Raw genomic sequence first — 18311 nt, forward strand, 5'->3', positions numbered from 1 at the left:
TTTCTTCAAAGCAGAGTCCAAGAATGCCTTGTATGCTAGGCAAAGATCATGTCTCAGAAGTCTACATGATACTGAGTAAAGAGTCTGGGCTTTGAGGTGATCAGCACAGGACATTGTATTTACTCCCTAGTTTCTTTTTTAAAGAACCTTTGTGGACATTTTACTTGCTGCATATGTCTGGTCAAGTACATACCGAAGGGATATTATACTGATGAGGGCTGAGTGCAGTGGTATGATGACCTCTCTGGACCTAGATGCCATGCTCTTGCTTATAAGTCGAGCAACACAGAAGGATTTTCTTACTACCTTGGACACATGTTGTTTGAAGGCTATGTTACTACTTACAAGAGTTGCTATATCCCTGCCTAGTGAATCACCTTTTGGGGGTATTTTATTGATGATGCAGTTACCCAGTGTGGCTGACTTCTCAGAAGGTACTATAATGCATTTCTTGCTACTGAGTTTTAAGCCATGGCTTTGGTACCAAGCATTTGTCTGTATTAGACCATCCTGACGGGTGTTCTTATCTTGGGGAGATTTAATGACTGCTCCCATTTTGCAATCATATGCAAACTTAGTTAGCCAGATGCCTTTAACATTGACTTTGACATCTGAGAAGCAGATGCCAAAGAGGAGTGGGCCTAGCACAGAGCCCTGGGGGAACACCACTGGGAATTGGTCTGTTTGTGGAAGAGGCCTCACCAGTTCTAACCTCTTGGGTTCTATCAGTGAGCCAGCCACCTATCCAGTGTGTTATAAAGGGGTTTATACCAACTTCTGTAGGCTTGTTGACAATACCTGAATGGGGTATTATATGCAAGTGCCTTAGCCAGATCTAGGTAGGCAGTGCACACAGTTTTCCCCTCATCTATTGCTTTAGTGACGTTTTCAAAGAAGACCACCAGATTCAGTAAGAATGACCTTCCTTTGATAAAGACAAACTAAGACAGAACCAGTCTCTGGAGGTCTCCTATATCCTTGTTGACAATTTCCATAATAATTCTTTCCATGGCTTTGCAAATAAGACTAGTCAGACTAATGGGTCTGTAGTTTCCAAGATCTGTTGAAGGTCCTCCCTTATGAAGGGAGATGACCATCACATCCTTCCAGTCGCATGGCACAAGGCCTGTTTTAAGACTACAGTTAAATAATGACTCCAGAGATCCTGATAAGACATATTTTAGACTATTCAGGTGGTATTCTGACATGTTATTGGGGCCCATTGAGGCTGTGTTCTTGGCTTTAGTGAGTGCAGCCAGTACATGCTCTCCAGGTATAGTTGGATGGGGTTATATTTGAGGGAATTATTGGTGGGATAGTTGGGGGATAAGGTTGAAACTGAATTTGTTCATCAACAGATTTGTTATATCACCATGTTTGGTGAATGTAGCACAATTCACTACCAGTTTAGCACATTGCTGTCTGCTGCCCTTGAGGTTTCTGACATAGCTGTATAATACATTATTTTATCTTTCATCTGGGAGGATATCTTAGCCTCAAATATGGCTTTGTTTGACCTAATTAGCCCTCTTGGTTGTCTGTTTACTTTGATGAGTTTTTGTCTTTATGGGAATTACCCTTCCTGATTTTTGCCAGAATTTATATCCTTTTTTGTATATTTATTTATTTAATTATTTATTTATTGGCATTTGTTTACCAGGATAGTCCACTGGGTCAAGCAAAGCCGATTTTCAGTGGAGGCCCAGGGAGAAAAGCTCCAACAAGTAAGATTAATAGAATACAATTACAATACAATAAACTAGATTCTAAGTGGTACATATAATTATGCAAGGCATGCAGGACAAGCCTGATTGTAGACATTACATATAACATAATGGAACAGACTGCATAAACAAAAGTGAAAAAAAACATATAGTAGTGAGGAATTAAGCTTTGAGAGAAATGATGAGTAACAATGCACAGAATATAGGTGTTAGAGAGGAGGGAAAAAGAAGTAGATGGAGTTGGAGCGAGGGGACAAAGAGAGTGCAATATGGTTTGGATGGGGGAAGTTAGTGAGGAATAGAAGGGTAGACTAGAAATGGGTTAATAAAAATACTATGTGAAAAGTGAGGAAAATAAAAAGTTGGTTATGGGAGGTGGAGGCTGTGTACCGTTACAGTTCCAGGGAGAATGAAGGTGAGTATGAAGGGCTAGATTAAAGGTAGCAGTATTTTGGGTAATGAGGATGTTTAGGGGAGATGGTTCCAGGTTTTAGCTATGTTCCAAGAGTATAGGAGTTGGCCAGATGGTAGCTTAGGTTTGTTGACTTGCGGTAGGGGATGGTTGTCTGATCTCAGTGGTGGATTATATTGGGAGAATATTGAAGTTAGAGTAGGGCACGCATGGGGTTTAGTCAGTATTTTGTGTGCAATAGTTAGTTGGAAATAGGTGAGTTAGTGCAGTTTAAGCTAATTAAGCATTTTTAGTGGAGTGCTGTGGTGAGTGGAAAGGAGAGCATTGGTTGCACATGTGGTTATTTTATTATAGCATATTTCCTAGCTTATTTCTGAGTGATGATTTAAGACTGGTTAGTAATGGGGCAGTGTAAAGAAGTGAAGGCAGAAGGAAGGTGGAGGCAAGGATTTTTTTAGTAGGGGGAGAGAGGAATGGATTGTGTCAGTACAGAAGGCGTAGTTTTTTGTGTATTTTACTGATCTTATTTTGAATGTGTGCATCAAATGTTAAGTTTTCATCGATTATGACCCTCAGCAATTCTGTATGAGAGGGTACTATGGGAGAATTCTATTTTTGTGTGGCTCAAAGAGAATATGTTAATTAGAGGTTTGTTGGCTGAAGTATTCTATTTAATTTGGTATGCCACCAGAACAGTTTATTTCTGGGGCTAGTTCTGGGCTTACCTCTGGTAGGTACAGCAGCCTCTGTGTAACCACTTACATGGTTGTACAGTGCTTTGAAAACAATTCACCATAGGCTAGTCTGTTCTCACAGTTTGGAGGGTCATTGAATTTTGACCAACCATCACTTAATAGCAGGTAATTTGCCATGGAATAGCTCTGGTTTCAATTGGATTAGAGACTTGAGTTTGATTTCAAAGGAGACAGCTTTATGGTTGGACCTTACCAGGGAGAACGAGATGTTTGGAGGGATGCAGCATTTTCCCATGTTTGTGAGCCTCTAGTGGGCATATTCACTATTTAGTCAAGGTTGTTTGTATTTACAGAGTCCAGGAATCTCAGTGCCTGTAGGTTTGAAGCTCTATAGGATTCCCAGTATACAGAGGAATAATTAAAGTCTCTCATGGGTAGGGTGTTAGGTTGGACCGTAAGTGCCTCCAGTAGATCCAAGTATGCATTGTGAGCTTCTTATGACATGGAGGGTGACCTATAGCTGTCTAGGATAAGAGGCAGGGTTTTGTCTATAGTGATCTGCAAATGGGGGGACTCCAGCATGTCATCCTGTTTGACCACCCTAGATGTATACTTGTTACTGATGTATATTGTGACACCTCCACCTTTAGCCATTGCCTGTTCAGCCACTGGTCTAAAAGTGTGGAAAGCACTGAAGCCTTGCAGTGCTGTGCTACTCTCTGCTGCTTTAAGCCATGTCTTGGTGACTGCACAGATGTCTATATTCTCTAGGATGAGGAGGGCTTGGAGGTAGTGTAGTTTTTTATTTAGCCTCCTAGCATTAAGCAGTAACACCTTGAAGTTTCATTAAATTGATTTTGCTATGTTGGTAAGTTATTAATTTGGCATTGCCTAAAAAGGTACTATGGGAGCAGACAAAGACTTAGCTAATATTCAAAAGCCTAGAGGGGAAAGGTGCAGACCATCTTTGGCAAAGCAACATGGTCTGTTGATTGTGTCCTCCCAAGCTCACAAATATTGGATCCCTTTAGAATGACACCAGAAAGACAGCCAGTAGTTGAAACCAATCATGTTTTGCTCATATTGTTGCATCACTCTCTGTGATGGCAATGCTGCTCAGCTCCAGGCTCGTACCAGCCTGAGACACATAGTCTGAAAGCTCCATTATGTCTCTCTTCATATAGTCCAAGGAGGTATATTTTAAATAATTTACACCTACATAGACTATGATGGAATCACATTGAAAATACACAGTAGTTTATGAGATGATAGAACTTACTTTTGCCTGTAATAGTAACTATGCAGTGACATCAGTAAGACGTTTTCTATTTTCTTAGAAAGAATGCTCTTTGTAGAAATGTGTCTCATTTTTTATCTGATTGGCACATACAAAGATCCAAACAGATACAGACTTAAATAAATCCATCCATCCATCCATCCATCCATCCATCCATCCATCCATCCATCCATCCATCTGCAAGCCCTTTTCCCATTTTTGTACACATGGAAATCAGTGTGCCTCTTCAACAATGGCAATCATCTAGAGCCATGGTAGAGCAGGCCTTCACCAGCAGTGATCATTCGAACATCTACTGTTATGGTAAGTTCAACTTACACAAGTGGACTTTAAGAATAATACAACAACAACAACAATAATATTAATAATAATGTCAGTGATCTAAAAATAACCAAGCTATTGTATAACCTGGTAAGATGTCACACTCCAGCCATCATTTACTTCATCCAGAAAGCCTAGGGTAAAGTGCAGTATGCCATATATGTGCTGTGAAATATACAGACAACAAAGCAAGTCAAGGTGAGTCCAACATTAAGTTAGCTGTTGCAATGCACTTTGGTTTATCCAGGAACATTAATACATAAAAAATAAAATCAGGCAACTCATTATAAACATTTTATAGCCAGCGTAACTAATTGTTACACATATTTAGCTGCTTGTCATCTCACTATTCAAAAGAGTTGAAAAAGGTTGCACACTCTTTTTGTAAATGTTTATTTAAAACCGATTAGAAAATTTACAGTATTTTGTTTGTCAGTGTCTTGAAAGTATTTATCCTGCATTGTAAGTATGGTGCCACCTACTGTAATAACATTACGCAAGTATGTCTGACTTTTATAAGCACTGTTTATGTCTGAAAAAAGAATATAATAGAGCAGAGTAGCATCAGATTTTAGTTTTATAACACTTTAACAGATTCAGCTGGCTTGAAGAACAGAATGTAATCTTTAATTCTATTCATTTGTTAAATAGATAGGAAAAGTTATTTTGGCAGGCTGCTGACAGCAACTACCCACACAGAAATGCAAACTGCAAGCACAAAAACAAATACATTAATTGAACACTATTTTAAATAGCAACAAGTGTTAAACAACAGTACTCTTGTAGCTGTTATAAAATCAGTTTATAAATAAATGTTCTTATAGCAGCATTACATTGGAGTAGGCCGTTTTAAAAATATTATATTATGCTAATAAAAGCTAACAGAAAAAACACTCAAATAATAATACAGTATGACAAAACTGGTGTTGGAAACTGGATAACTGAATTAACTAGCACACAAAGATGATAAAAATTCAACTGAACTAGTTGGATCACAACATATACATGGAGAAAGTACATTAAGAAAGGATAGATGAATCATCTTAGTAGCTTGAACTCTGTTCAAATTAGTTACAGTTAAGAAGTTAGTGTTTTGCATTGGGATTAAGAGGGATTGCAATCCATGCCAAGCAAATGCAACAAAATAAATTAAATAAAAGTAGGCAAAGGGAATTGCAATGAAAGAGTAGAGATCATCAGTGGCATTGTAACTCTGACACATAAATAGAAAAACTTCCACCTGTTCCCAGTTTATTATTTTTGGTCTGAAGAGTCAAAGCTATTAAGCAGTATAGGAAAGAAATCTCTCTGAAGGTGCTTGAATATCCTGGTGCAAAAAAGTAATTTGAGTCATTAGTTTCACAGGAAAGAATAGTCCATTTCTATTGTGACTTAGCGGTGTTCCTTTTTAAGTTAATAGAACATAAATCTTAAAATATGAATTAATAAGATCTGCAGTTTATATAAAATGATTTCTGGGAAAAGCCAAACTATATTCCAACTTGGGTTTGATTATGCATTTAGCCAACCAATTTTTTGCTTCTAGTGATAATCAGCTGATACCCCAACAGATGTTCTTTTCCACGCATATTTTCCAGTACAGATAACTTAAGTGGAAATTCAAAGACAGCTTGGACACAAAATATATAGTCCAAGGTCCAAAAATGCCTTGATAGCATGACTGAGTGTAGAGAAGGGGTTCTTGGTGTGCCATTCTGGAGTAACTTGCTGTGGTCTAACTGCATCCATGAAAACCGTATAGTTTGTCTAGTAATAGTTACATCAAAGTATCAAAGTGTAGTATTACAAGGTCAAAAGCATAACTATAGTGGCAGTGTTATGGAGATCTGTCTTCAAATCATTAATGAAAATGACAAAGAGATATGGAGCCCAGGATCATGGGAGATGATTGACATGATTGAACAAGCTCTTTACAGTATTAATAGCTAGGCATTTCTTAGTGTAATAATCAGTAAATCATATAAATTCCATAGTTCCCAAACCCTACAATCTCATGCTCCCTAAGAGAAGTAAAGGTCAAAAGTATAAGTCTCTTCATGATATCAAAAAAGTTATGTGTCAGCTTCTTGCAATCCATGCTACTGAGGACTGGGTATGTAAGAGAGTCCAAGACATCTTGTATATATTGTAAAATATTGTAAATCTGTGCTGTACTCATTCATTTAAATTGATGATTAACTGTTAAAATATTGTGATAAAAAAATCTTAGAAGCTAGTCCCAAGAATGCAATGTGACATTATTTGAGGTGATTGTGATGGCTATCTAAGACTTTATTATGAAGGCCTGTTATTAAAACAATGTCATCAGTGACTGATTGATTGGCAATGAATTCACCAATTGTCGCAAGTCAGAAAGTATACCTTAACTACTTGAACGTATTTATTTATCAATTCATAATTTGTTTACCTGATATTGTATTTCTTAAGAACTGCTTGTAATAATCTATAAAAGAAAAAATCTTGGAGAGGAATCCCCCAAACCCCTTTATATTATAATGTCCATCTTTTACATAATGAAAACTATCTGTAGAGTAGCGAGCTCCAGTGGCATAGAAGAATTCGGCATTAGTACTGGAGACTTTAGCTTGCCTAACAGCTTTGAAGCTTGACAGAGATAGCAGGAAGGTTGGGTGTTTTCATCTTGAGATGTGGGAACAGACCCAGCTGCAGGAGGCTACAAACTTTCAGTGGAAAGGGAGTAACAAGCAATTGAGAGTGATGGACCAAGTCATTGTAGAGTGGTAACCTTCGCAAACATGTCTCCCAAAGTCTGTGTACAGTGGTATCCTTCACAAACATGTCTCCCAAAGTCACTGTACAGTGATATCCTTCACAAACATGTCTCCCAAAGTCATTGTACAGTGATATCCTTTACAAACATGTTTCCCAAAGTCACTGTACAGTGGTATCCTTCACAAACATGTCCCCAAAGTCATTGTACAGTGATATCCTTTACAAACATGTTTCCCAAAGTCACTGTACAGTGGTATCCTTCACAAACATGTCCCCAAAGTCATTGTACAGTGATATCCTTTACAAACATGTTTCCCAAAGTCACTGTACAGTGGTATCCTTCACAAACATGTCTCCCAAAGTCATTGTACAGTGATATCCTTTACAAACATGTTTCCCAAAGTCACTGTACAGTGGTATCCTTCACAAACATGTCCCCAAAGTCATTGTACAGTGATATCCTTTACAAACATGTTTCCCAAAGTCACTGTACAGTGGTATCCTTCACAAACATGTCCCCAAAGTCATTGTACAGTGATATCCTTTACAAACATGTTTCCCAAAGTATGACCATTTAACTGCACTTCAAGCTGCTTATGAATATTTAGCCTTATTACTCTTGCTGAATATTCTTCCTTTAGATTTCTTATTCATATTGCATTCTCTAATGAGGTATTTGTAGATTTTCTATGTGCCTTCTCTAATTTTCTGGATATACAAGTTGACCCCAGAAGTTATTTACCCTCAAAGAATTTCTTTATTCAGTCAGGATGCCCAGAGTTATGTATGTGTCTCTGCTTTCACTGCCTGCACATTGATATTTAGTTAGTGACTGTCCTGTAGTGCATGGAGGTCCAAGATTACACTCCAATATCCAGAAAAAGATTAACTAGTTAATACTTTCTATATTGTGAGACCCATCATAACAGTGCTTAGAGGGTATATTGTTACTCACTTCTCTAAGGACTATTATGATCAGATCTCACACTAGGAGGTAACCATGGACACTGCTGTTTGGCAACTAACAGCAGCAGAAGGTAAAACAACTCAGATGTTGCCTGCTGTTCATCCCTTTTAACTGTCTCTGAGTTTGTATTAATTTTTTTAACTGAATGAGAACAACATTTAAAAAATGTCCCTGATTATAATCCTTTGCTCCCCCTTATTTTTAATTTGTCCAGAATTCTTAAGGAGAGAAGCTGAGAGGTATGTTGTTGTCTGTTTGATAACACTAATTCCTTTTTTACTGGCTTTCAAAGTCATTAACTACTACACATTTTTTTTGGTTCTATATCAGTTCATTGAAGTCCAGTTATAGTGAACAGCTGTTCATCGAACCAAAATCACTGAACAGCCATTCATCGAACATTCACATCAGCGAAAGTTTTTCCCAGGGAAGGAAATGACTTGGCCAACATATGGAAATTTGCCTTTTCCCCACTGTAGTGCGATCTTGGAGTGGTTTATATAAGTAGGGAGTATGGGTGTGTAGCCCCCCCACTGTGGTGGGTTTGATGTATTGTGGTGTGTGTGCCAGTTGGTCTGTTGGCCAAGTCATTTCCTTCCCTGGGAAAAACATTCACTGATGTGAATGTTTGATAAATGGCTGTTTGGTGATTTCAGTTTGATAAACAGCTGTTCGTTGTAATTAGACTTTGATGAACTGATATAGACCCCATTTTTTGTATAACTGGTAGTACGTAGATCAGATAAAGCTCCATGCACTATGATCAGATCACCAATCATAATTTTTATTATGCATGCTAGACATGGGTGCATGGATTCACTCTCAAGCTTCACTCTAGAGGTAAATGAATTCGCATCGATGACTTAAACCAGTAATGGCAAACCTTTTGGGTTTGGTGTGTCAAAAGCTCCTGGCACAAAATAATTCAGTGCACTTCACATGAGCAATGAATGCAAAAGCAGTGTCTTTGGTAACTTCGGTGTTGGTGATCACCGACGTGTCACCCAAAATGTCGTGGAGTGTGTCACTGTTGACACGTGTGTCATAGGTTCGCCATCACTGACTTAAACACATAATAATATGGTTATTATTAGAGACCTGACCATAATCCTCTAAGTATTACATAGAATGCCACAATTATGCTCCAACATCAGGAAACATATAAGCCTAAGTGTTTTTCAAGCTTCTCTAGTGCAAGACCCAATCTTACAACACTTAGGGCATGCTTAACAAAAGTTTGTTAATCACCCACTAAGAACTGTTCAGATCAGGTCTCACACTAGGGACATACATCAGGCAGTGATGGCCAACAGTGGTTGAAGGTAAAATAGCTTTAAAATGTAATATATAGTTTCCTTTGCCACACTTATATACAAAACAAAAGTAGCAGAACAAAGTGATCAACAGCTTTTGAAGGTATTCCTTCTTTAGTGACACATCTCTTTTCTGTCTGATGTCTATTTGGCTTTGAAAGCCAGTAAACATATTACACTCCTACACTTTTTTTTATTTTTTGTAATGTGAAGTACAAGCAGCAAATAAAGCTCCATGCATTCAGTCTCAATGTGAATTTTTGAAATCCATGTCTTAAATACAAATAAATTACTTATGAGAGGAGACTCGATCCTTGTCTTTAACAATATATTCTAGTACTTTGGTTACTACACAGATACAATAGGGTAATTAAGTTTCTTTCAAAGGGTGAAACTTGAAAATACAAGGAATCTAAATGACTTGCTCATACCCAAACAACAAGCAAGTAGAGTATCATAGGCCTCAAACCATAGATTCCACTGATGCAAGCAAAAATCCCAGCTACTGCTTTAACATGAGTACTTCAGCTGTATGCCAGACCAGAATGTAATGTCCTTTCTAGATGATTTATTTTCCTGGTTCTCTCACTGAAACTTTATAAGCAATATAATCAATATTAAAGCAACAGAGCTTCACTAAAGTGTCAAACGATTGCACAATGTTCTGACTTTATACTATTTGCTTTACTTTGAGGACTACAGAAAGGAAGATAACATAATGCATCCTTAAACCCTGAGCTCTATAATTCAGTATATCTATGGTTAAATTAATTTTGTTCAGATAATGTATTAAATAAATGCAGGTGAAACAAAAGAGAGCACTGCACAGAATGGAAATAATTCCATACATGACACGTATAAAAACAGTATAAGGGGAGAAAGTTTTAAAGGTATTTGGCACATATCCCAGTGTGTCAGATGAAGGATAAAAGATTTAATGAAACAAAGGGAATATAAATCATGGACAAATCAGGTTAATGGCACCATGCTTTGCCAAATTTTTATATATTTGCAAAGGGAGTAGCATCTTGTCACATTAACTATACGTTACAAAAAGAAGAAAAAACATTGAAAAGGATTTGTACATCCCAAGAGGTTTCTGACAATTAATTGGAAGAAAGTGCTATACTTTTTTTTTTTTTAATTTGGGCTCTTGAAGGATTGAGAAGCTATAGTGTATTCTTGCATGCAAAGAAAATAATATATTTGACACCAACTTTTTAAAATAGGGAGGAAAGCAGACAATATATTTTTGGACATCAAAACCCAGAACACTGTCATTTGGTTCAATGAACACAACAGGCACATGTTAGGAATAATTTTAAGGTTCATGCAGCAGTTACCTATTTTCCATATCTCTGAAATGCGTGGGTAGAGAGAACTGCTTGCAGAGCTATAATTAGAATACAAATACTGATGAGTTACGCATTCTTACCATAGGCTATCATTCTCTATTATAAAAAAATTAGATATAAGCAATAACATATGAAAGGATGTGTCTTGCAAGTCCAAGGAACAGTACATGCCTTTATGTTCATTACTGTGATTATAAAATGTGTATATATTTTATATGATTTTTTTTTTGCTTTTGTGCTAACCGTCAAGCCCCCCCACCCCCACTAGTCAGATGTTATGCTAAGAGGTCCATTATTTAGGAAGATATGAGAATTTTTTGTGCTTTTGCTTCTATCTGAGCAAGTAGAGCACTTTTTATTTGTGGCTTAACTGCCCCCCCCCCTCCACTGGTGGTGAAATAAACATTTAAGACACTACAAATGACACAAATTCTCCTATATCAATATGTGTGTGCTCCTTCACATGAGCCTACGAGGGTTGTCATCACCAGCTTGGGTTGTCACATCTTCATCTTCTCTGCACTGACCCCCCCCATGTCATGACAAGCCTGCACTCCTGAACTGAAGCTCTGTCATTAGAGCAACATCATAAGCAAAGCAGGGGCCATCATTCTCCACCCCCCCACACACACATACTGAGATTGTTACATCTATCCTCCTAGCCTGTGCTGTCAATCATCTGAGCTACTGTTTGAACTTGGGTTCCCTGAGACCATCCATGACAGCATCTCTGACCTAAAGAAATTATATATTTGGTATTGTACTGTGAAGCAGAAAAGTCCTTCTGCCAAAGGTGTGATGCAATTTTGAGGTGGCTTGTTTCATAATTTGAATATATCCACATAAGTCTGCCATGTGTAAGTATTTATCGCAAAATACTCAACACAGATATGTTGTGGTGCTTTGTGATAGGGTATGATGTTCATGTACAACTCCTTTTCTAAAGATAGGTTTGCTACACACACATTACAGTTTTTGTAGGTGAGTGCAAAATCATGGTTTACAAAAAAATCTTACAATGGCAGTGAGGATTTTTGTGACAGCTTGCCCCATGTGACCTACTGAAAATTTGAATACAAAATACTGAATATTTCTTAAATTGGAAGAAAACATTCACTACAACAAAAGCTGGCTTGTAATGTTAGCCATTATGAAAATTCTGGCACAAAACATTTGGGTTGCTCAGTGTAATAATTTAAATGAACTGTTATGTGTCATTTTCACAATTCTGCCCTGAAGCTGATTTTGTAACCATTCTGAAAACAACCTTTTGGGACAGAATTGCACAGTGACAGTGTCATAATTCAAAACACCATGTCCAAAACTGGAAGACAGAAAGTTAAGAAATGGCCAAGCCATACCCATTTGTTGAAATATCATATAAAATATTATAAAATATATGCTGTTCCATTAGATTGTTGTCAGATGTTTGAGGACTGAAGATATACATGCTGTCTGAGAAAGGAATGCAGAGTTGCCTTTTTTCATACTTCAGTGGTTTATAATTATTAATTATATTGTCAAAGTAGGCAGATACCTTTTTTTCAGTCCATATTATAGAACTGAAGGCTTCCTCTTTAGAGTACAGAAGGTGTGCCCTGATACCAGCCTACTACCCCACTTCTTTTGACCTTTGTACTATTCTCAAAGATCTCTAGCAAACAGCAGATAATATGCTTCCACTGAAATTATAGTGTCCAAAAGGATGGCATGAAGACTTCTACAAAAGTTATATTTCCACAGCAACAGTGTTATGAAACAAGTGGGTGATTGCCAACTTCAGAGGTCCACATTTAGCATTCTAACCACCTTAGTCAACTTTGTTATTTCCATTCCTGATTTCATACTCCAACAGAGTTCATGTTCTGAGAACAAATTACTACTGATGTCTATTTTTTACATTATTTTAGGGATGCAGTACTTAACACTTTCTTTATCAGCCCTTGACTGTAATCCTGTTAATGACTAAAAATGTTTTGGCTTATGAATTTGTGTACCACGAGGAACATACATTGGGTACAGGGCTGTATGCTGATTCATTAGCATATATTAGCTTCAAGATTCAATATATTATATGCAAACCATTAATTTCTAGAATAACTACAAAAGCATAGTACACAAAACAACTACTCTCCCGTTTTCCCCCATGTAGGGGCTGCACCTCATTCCCACAGCTATAAATATTCTAACTCTAAAATCATACAACAGTAAGAGAAAGGCAAAAGCTTCTGTCACCAGTCTTAGGAAAATAGTGTCAATGCTTCTTCTTCTCTTTCGGCTGTTCCTGTTAGGGGTCGCCACAGTGGATCATCTGTTTCCATTTCTTCCTGTCCTCTGCATATTGCTGTGTCACAGCAACCACCTGCATGTCCTCTCTCACCACATCCATAAACCGTATCTTAGCCTTCCTCTTTTCCTCTTACCTGGCAGTTCCATCCTTAGCATCCTTTTTCCAATATACCCAGCATCCCTCCTCAGCACATGTTCAAACCAACGCAATCTCGCCTCTCTTGCTTTGTCTCCAAACTGTCCAACCTGAGCTGATCCTCTAATATACTGATTCCTAATCCTGTCCATCCTTGTCACACCCAGTGCAAATCTTAACATCTTTAACTCTGCCACTTCCAGCTCTGACTCCTGCCTTTTCGACAATGCTACCATCTCCAACCCATATAACATAGCTGGTCTCACTACCCTCTTGTAGACCTTCCCTTTCATTCTTACTGGTACTCGTCTGTCACAAATCACTCCTGACACTCTTCTTCACCCATTCCACCATGCCTGTACTCTCTTCTTCACCTCTCTTCCATACTCACCATTACTCTGAACTGTTGATCCCAAGTACTTAAACTCAACCACCTTCATCAACTCTACTCCCTGCATCCTCACCATTCCTCTATCCTCCCTCTCATTCACACACACATATTCTGTCTTAGTCCTGCTGACCTTCATTTGTCTCCTCTCTAGAGCATATCTCCACCTCTCCAGGGTCTACTCAACCTGGTCCCTACTCTCACTACAGATCACAATGTCATCTGCAAACATCATAGTCCACGGGGCCTCCTGTATGATCTTGTCTGTCAACCTGTGCATCACTATTGCAAATAAGAAAGGGCTCAGAGCTGATCCGTGATGTCATCCCACCTCCACCTTAAACGCATCTGTCACTCCCACTGCAGACTTCACCACTGTCACACTACCCTCGTACATATCCTGTACCACTCTTACATACTTCTCTGCCACTCCTGACTTCCTCATACAATATCACAACTCCTCTCTAGGCACCCTATCATATGCTTTCTCCATGTCTACAAAGACACAATGCAACTCCTTCTGACCTTCTCTATTTTTCTCCATCAACACTCTCAGAGCAAACATCACATCTGTAGTGCTCCTTCCTGGCATGAAACCATACTGCTGATCACTAATCATCACCTCCCTTCTTAACCTTGCTTCCACTACTCTTTCCCATAACTTCAAGCTGTAACTGATCAGTTTTATCCCTCTGTAGTTACTACAGCTCTGCACATCACCCTTATTCTTAAAAATAGGTACCAAAACACTTTTTCTCCACTCCTCAGGCATCCTCTGACTTTCCAAAATTTAATTAAACGATCTGGTTAAAAACTCCAATGTCATTTCTCCTAAGCACCTCCATGCTTCCACTGGTATGTCATCTGGACCAACAGCCTTTCCATTCTTAATCCTCATCATAGCTGTCCGTACTTCCTCCTTGCTAATCTGTTTCACTTCCTGATTCACTATCCTCACATCATCCAACCTTCTCTCTCATAAAATAGTGTAAGTGCTACCCAATTGTAATTTAAGTAAAAGGAATAATTCCACTTCATTTATACTGCACTCTCCCAACAGAATGCAATGCCCAGAAGGGTGTGGGTTACTTTGTAGATAATGCAGACCATAGGGTGTACATCCCTGGAAGGGAATTATTTACACAATAACACATACCCTTCAGAGCATTATTGCACTTAGACAATGGTCTGTTTGTAAAATTGTTTTGTTTTGCTTATTTATTTTTTTATTACAATATTATTATTTTATAATATATTTTGATGTAGAATGTTTCAGACCTGCTGTAATATAAGCAAGTGGTGCTATTTTGCATCCAAAATAAAAGCTTTGCAAAGAATGTCCAGGTTTTTATCTAATTGTTTTGGGCCATTACTCATAAAATTTGAGGTTTGCTGGCAAATAATTGGGGTTAAAGTCAATAAATAATGACATACATTTGAGTTTCAGACTTTATTTCATTCAGAAAATGCATCATAAAACAAATCCTTTTGTTCTAGTAACTTTCCACACTGTTAAATCTGTTCCTGTTTTTGAACCTTGTTGCCTCACCCCTTTATTTTAGGCTTTATCCACATTTCTTGATCTAAGAAATTGAGAGTTATGCATATCTCTTAATTTAACTGCTGCTGCCACTGCTCACTCCATCTCATACACACACACAGACACAAGCACACACAACGCACACACACACACACACACACACACACACACACACACACACACACACACACACACACACACACACACACACACACACACACACACACACACATCCATACCCATACTTCTGTTTTCATGCATGCAAGCAGGTATGCAATCACACACACCTTTTTCTTTGTTTTTTTTATGTTTTTGTTTCTTTTAATTTTACACTTGCTAAACAGCAAAAACTCTACTTAAGTATAAAATAATGGTGGCCTAGCTTTCTTACAGTCCAAGCTCCACAGCATCTCAATATGCTGTTGTGAGGCATCAAACTCATTTTTCAGAGGGGATTAGCTGTACATTAACACCCTGCTGGAGGACATTCATTTAGAAATAATCAGGGTTTCATGTATGGTTTGTCCCTTCTCTGAGTAAGAAGAACAAACCCTTTGTTATTCTTCATTTATATTATGAACTATCACTGAAGGTAACATTAGGGAAACAAACACGCAAGCAAACACCTTGTTCCCCTTATCTTGTACTGTCATCATTTTTGATGAAACAATACATTGATGGGTTGCATTCAGACAAAGTGCATGACTCCCTCCCAGGTACAGAACATAAATTAGGTTGCTTGGGGGCAGGCCTTAGGGAATAGAAGCTGTGGTTCACTCTTGTTTTTTTTTTTTTTTTTTTTTAAATAATTCAGTAGCACAACAGGGAGGTGTTGTGGTTAAACTGTGATCTACCTCAGATATCATTCATTGGTATTATTTATGCACATTAACTCTGCATGGTTTTATTTTGATGTGACACGTATTTTTACAGTAATTACAAATTAATTATTTTTTTTTATTATTATTTGGGTGTGGGGGGCAATGCATCCCATAATTTGTAATCAGTAAGTGTGCTAGACATTTACTCATGAAAATGCAGAACTCCACATGAGTTTGTGTTTGTGCATTCAAAACAGAATCTTTACTCATTTCTTACAGTGTATGTTATATAGCTACATCTATCTGTATCTATATCTATTTACATATAAATCTATCTACATATATATATATATATATATATATATATATGTATATATATATATATATGGAAAATGGAACCATTTCATATAATCGAGCGTTCGTAGTGTCAAATGCATTTAACATGGCAGAAGTGATCAAACCTCATTTGATCATTTCTGCCAGTGTTAAGTCTGTGCACGACTGTGCATAGTGGGGATCGGGGAAATTGCCCTTTCCCTACTGTAGAGCAATCTTGAATTGACATAAATAATTGGAAGAAGTTGTGGGGGGTACAGGGGTGCCTGCTCCCTTGCAAAAATATAAGTGGTTTGTTTTTCACTGTTTTAGATTTTGATCTTTATGGATAGATCATTAGCTGTTTGGGATTTGTGTATTTCGATGTTTAGAAGTACAGACATATAGATAGATATAGCTATAGATATATATAGATATAGATATAGATATAGATATAGATATAGATATAGATATAGATTGATATATGTATATATAAAGCTCAGGACACAATTTCCATAAAACCCACCTGTGTTTCACCAAAAACATTACTTGCCTAGTCTCTCAACACAATGCCACTATTCTCTCAGAGAAGAATACTTTTTCCATTCTTTCAAATGAAGTACTAGTTTTCTGATTCCCAACCTCTACCCACACTTGTATTCTTTCTTTTAAATTCCAATCCAGCTCTATTAGAACTCCTATTGACCTTACAAAATATTTATATGTCAATCACCACCAAAACAAGGTTCCACACTAGTGAGGACACTCCCTCCCTACTGGGATTTAATGTCTACCACTCATTAAGACCCTCTACGTAGAGTGGTGGTATGTCTGTATTCCTATGCAATACTATCACTACAAGAGTTATACAACAAGATAGCAACCCGAAACTCTTCCTTATCTTAGCTACCATCAAGGTTTTTTTAGCATATTCTAGCTAAATACAGGACTCCATGTATGATACCCATAAACCATGAGGAATACTTGAATACACTGAAGTCCCTTATCCCTTATCCAAACAATATTATTCTCGAGAATTTCAGCTATCCATCCTGAGCTTGTAAAAACTTACATTACTATACATATGTTCACCCAGTGCTTCCTAGATTTCATCAGTGCAGACTCTGTAGACCAGATGATGCACTGCAATGCCAGGCATTCAAATTTACAGGACACGATTCTCACAAATATATGAAAAATATATATGATCTATGCTTAAAGTTACCCCATCACTGGGCAGATCTCACCACCATTTAGTAGCATTCACCATGAGGGTTGAAGCAAACTTGTCTACAAACCTTTTTGGCTTCAGAGAGTTCTGAAAAGCAAACAGACTATAGTTAACTGATGGCTTGATGTGGTTTAAGAGCCTCCTTCTTTTGAGAGCACAGAAGTAAACACCACTGCATTTGCAGATATTTTATATACATGCCTCAATGCCTGAATCAAGACATTAATCCCAGTCTGTCACTAGTATACTGCTGAGTTTAGGAACAATCCCCTGTGGTGGAAATCTTCCTGCCCCAATGAACAAACTGAAAACCTGATGAGGTCATGTGAAATGATAAATGGGATGGCTGTATGAGAGACGAGTTCTGCTCCCAGTTGTACTGTAATATGTGCTTTTTTATTAGCTTCAGCTCCTCTTAAAGTTCAAAGTAGTTTGAATAACATTAGACTTACAAACATGAAGCTTTTCATGCATTTCTGGTAAGAAGTTCTGGAAATCAAAAGATGGAAGAAAAGCTGAAATGGATTCTATGCCATTTAGTTAGACCTAGCTACTGGGGTGACAGCTCTGACATTGAAGGTAGGGAAAGTTAAAGAAAATAAGGAGAAAGCTTATTGATCCATAGAAGAGCAGTAATCAGTGATAAATTAGCTGGAAAAAAGGGTAAATGTCAGGACAAGAGGCTGAATGAATTAGCCATTTGTGCAGATCAGTTTATAGAGAAACAAGCAGAGTCAGAATGCAGCTCAGGAA

Source organism: Protopterus annectens, chromosome 2.part2, assembly GCF_019279795.1.
Source record: "Protopterus annectens isolate FY-2018-M chromosome 2.part2, PAN1.0, whole genome shotgun sequence".
NCBI classification, from domain to species: Eukaryota; Metazoa; Chordata; order Ceratodontiformes; family Protopteridae; genus Protopterus; species Protopterus annectens.